This window comes from Aptenodytes forsteri, unplaced genomic scaffold (genome assembly GCF_000699145.1).
Source record: "Aptenodytes forsteri isolate BGI_AS27 unplaced genomic scaffold, ASM69914v1 Scaffold283, whole genome shotgun sequence".
NCBI lineage: Eukaryota > Metazoa > Chordata > Aves > Sphenisciformes > Spheniscidae > Aptenodytes > Aptenodytes forsteri.
The window spans coordinates 1,102,084-1,106,316 of NW_008794167.1; the positions used below are offsets into that span (position 1 = coordinate 1,102,084).

General features: G+C 41.2%; 1 pseudogene; it reads left to right on the plus strand.

The window, feature by feature from the left end:
* The window catches only part of LOC109279514, a 3,627-nt pseudogene extending 1,450 nt beyond the window's left edge, over positions 1-2,177 (plus strand).
* Positions 2,178-4,233: the final 2,056 nt, after the last annotated feature.

Below are 4,233 nucleotides of genomic sequence, written 5' to 3' on the forward strand. Positions count from 1 at the left end.
TGATCTATTGTGTAAATTGAAAGTGCAGTTAACATTCTCTGATAAGCCCATTCAGTTACACATGCCCGAGGAGACAGCGTGGAGAACTCAACTGTGTCTATTGACTGAAAAGAAACACGAAGAGACCAGAATCTCAGAGGAAATTTTGAGTGCTATAATACCCCTGGTATGGGCTTCCAAGAAACCTGGATGAGCCAAGAACGCTGTTCCGATAAAGGTCAAATTAAAATCGGGAGCTCAACCGGTAAGAAAAAGACAATACCCTATGAAATTAGAGGTTAGAGTGGGCTTAGAACCATTGATTAATACTTTTATGCACTATGGACTGTTGCGGGAGTGCCAATCAGAGTACAATACTCCCATCTTACCAGTTAAGGAACCTCGAACTCAGGAGTACCGATTGGTACAAGACTTAAGAGAAATTAATAAAGTCATAGTTGATGTACATCCAATTATATGAAATCCCTATACCTTGTTGTCTGCAATACCCGAAGACAATGTGTATTTTACAGTGTTAGATTTAAAGGATGCCTTCTTCTGCATTCCCCTGGAAGAGGAGAGCCAGAAGATTTTCGCCTTTGAGTGGGAGAGTCCCACCACCAGAAGGAAGACACAGCTCTGCTGGACTGTACTGTCGCAAGGATTCAAGAGCAGCCCAACCTTGTTTGGTAATGTACTTGCCAAAGAATTGGAAGAATGGCAAGGTAAGAATCCTTCCCACTACCCTGGTACAATATGTAGATGATATACTATTGGGGGCTCAGTCTTCACAGGGATGCAAAATTGCGACCATAGGTTTGTTGAATTTCTTAGGATTGGCTGGGTACCGAGTATCCCAGAAAAAGACCCAAGCTGTGCAGACAACTGTAATTTACCTGGGATTTGAAATATCTCAGGGAAAAAGGGAACTGGGCGTGGAACAAAAGGAAGCTATTTGTTGAATAGCTCCTCCATGGTCTAAGAAAGAACTACGAGGATTCCTGGGAATGGCAGGGTGGTGCAGACTTTGGATACCAAACTTCAGTTTAATTGCCAAACCATTGTATGCTGCTATTAAAGGACCTGGGGAAAATTTGGAATGGACTCCAGAATGCCAGAAAGGATTTGATACCATCAAAACTGAATTAATGAGGGCCTCCGCTTTGGGGTTGCCGGACCTGACAAAACCATTTACGCTATATGTGCATGAAAGGCAACATGTAGTGTTAGGGGTTTTGACCCAGACTGGAAAAGAAGTTTTGACCCAGACCTGGAGACTGGAAAAGACCGGTAGCTTACTTCTCCAAACAGTTAGATGAAGTAAGCAAAGGATGGCCTGCGTGTTTGACAGCTGTAGCTGCAGTGGTGCTGTTAGTTAAAGAAGCCTGGAAATTAAACTTGGGGCAGCCTATCATAGTTTTTGTACCACATGCAGTGATGGCTGTACTTGAACAAAAGGGGCACCACTGGATCTCTCGTAGCAGGCTAGCCCATATCAGGCGGTGTTGATCGAACAAGATGATGTCACTTTAAAAATGTCTTCAACCTTAAATCCTGCCACTTTAATGCCAATAGACAAGAAGGGAGAGCTAGAACATGATTGCCTATGTGTTATCAAAAAGGTGTATTCCAGCAGACCCGATCTGAAAGATGCACCACTTTTCGCAGATGGAAGTAGCTTCATGGTGAATGGAGAACAAAAAGCTGGATATGCCGTGGTAACTCTACAAGAGGAAGTCGAAGCATGAGCGTTGCCACCCAATACCTCCGCTCAGAAAGCAGATATCATAGCTATTACTCGAGCTTTAGAGCTATCCAAAGATAAAAGAGTAAACATATGGACAGATTCCAAATATGCGTTTGGAGTTGTCCATGCACATGAAGCCATTTGGAAAGAGCATGGACTGTTATCCTCTCAGGGAACCCCTATCAAGTATGGACCAGAGATTTTAAAACTACTGCAGGCTGGTTTAGGACCAAAAGAATTTGCAATTGTACATTGCAAACCCCACCAGAAAGGACAAACTGAGGTTATTAAAGGAAATCGAAAGGCAGATGAAATAGCTAAAAGGGTTGCTGAAAAGGAATCATTGACTGGAGCGTTGATTCCACCAAGAAAAGTTCAATGGGAACCTCCTCTCGGGGAAGTGAGACGGGGTCAAACGCCCCAGGGAATACTGGCAAATAGTTTTCTCTGAGTTACCAAAATGTAACCAGTTTAAGTATCTGTTAGTGTTAGTTGATACTTTTTCTGGGTGGCCAAAAGCCTTCCGCTGCTGTACCAACAAATCCAGGGAAGTGGTTAGAGTTCTGCTCAAAGAGGCGATTCCGAGATTCAGCACCCTGAAGGGATGTCATCAGACAATGGACCTCACTTCGTAGTGGAAATAGTTCAAGGGGCCTCTAAGTTTTTACAAATACAATGGGATTTACGTACCCCTTGGAGGCCACAGTCAAACAGGAAGGTAGAAAAGATGAGTCAGACCCTAAAGAGACAGATCTCGAAGCTATGTCAGGAAACGCAAATTAAATGGGTAGATGTCCTACCTACAGCATTAATGAGAATTCGGGTTACTCCTAGAGTAAGAGAAAAAGTGAGTCCTTTTGAAACACTGTATGGAAAACCATATCCTGTAAATTCAATGGCAGGAAAAGAGGACCAAATGCATATGAAAGGAGAGGGAATGCTGGTCAATTATTTATTATCCTTGTTGCAGACTTTGTTTTCCTTGCACAGGTACCTTAACCAGAGAGCTCCTTTACCTTTAGATTCACCAATGGATGAATTTCAACCTGGAGATGAAGTTTACATCTGCACCTGGAAGGATAAGCCTTTGAAAGAAAGGTGGAAAGGACCTTACCTGGTGCTACTTATCACTTATACCGCTGTGAAAGTGAAGGATATAGATTTGTGGATACACTATACCCACGTGAAGAAAGCTCTGCAGAAGGAGTGGATCCCTGAAGAAACAGGACCGCTGAAGCTCTCTCGATCCCAACAAACTGCGGCTGGGACTCTGGAAAGTCATATATTGAGCTAGACTGTATACAAAGCTTAATATATTTGTATTGCGTTTTGATTTTTTTTTTTTTTTTTAGTGTCTTTGTTAGTGTATTTGTGTAGGTATACAGATTTCTTTAGGAAAAAAAATGAAGGAGCTAAGGGGGGTGATACTCCTCTGTTGCCTATGGATGAAATTAAGAAATGCTAAAGTGTCTTATGGGGAACCAGGAAATCCGTGGGAACAGAATTGGCATTTTACTTTGATGCAAAACCCAGCACAAATGGTGAACAAGTCTAATTGTTGGATCTGTACTCATTTCCCCGAGCATTCTAAGAAACATGTTCCTTTAATAGGAATACCCCTCAATTTCTCTTTCCCGATATTTGTAAAACATGTAGAGAATAACAGTGACCAAACATCATACAATGATACAATAGAACAAGAACAGGAAGTAAAAGAAATGTAAATAATCCATTGATTGACAGACCCACAGGATTTCATTCCTTCACTAGATGGTTCCTCCCCTGGTTAGGAGTTAGTGAATTAGAAAAAGCTATAGTAAATATTTCTGCAGTGAATGAGAAAATTGGGAATGAGACTTACGACGCTACTAAAGCCCTACAAGAAGTGTCTGAATTGGCTAAAATCACTTTACAGAACAGAATGGCTCTAGATATGTTGCTAACCTCCCAAGGAGGAGTGTGCACAGTGTTAAATACAAGTTGTTTTGTATATGTAAACCAGAATGGTAGGATTTCTACAGATTTAGAAGAGATCTGGAAACAGACTAAAATACTCCATGAGATACAAAGGGATAACACATCTTACAGATTTGAAGAAACATTTAAATGGTTGACTTCCTGGTTCCCTGATCTGAGTGTATGTATAAAAAAGTTATTAAGCACTATAATAATTGCCTTATTAGCTTTTATATGTATCTACATAATAACACAGTGGTTTTGGAAATGTTGTTCTATAATAGGGAGACAAAGTTATGAGAGGATGAGACTAATAAAAGAGAAACTACAGTGAGGTTCCTCTTTTATAGTCTCAAAGGGGGGAAATGTAGCCATATGTTTGGGTTAATACCTAGACTGTAGTCTTCATCATACCAGCCCAATTACCTTGTATAAACAATGCGTGCCTTAAAACGACTATGCCCTTGAAGAAGAACTAAAAGACTGATAAAAGGGGAACATCCTGCCCCAGAAGGCGTCGGAGGCTAGATGATTGCCAAAGAAACAAGAAG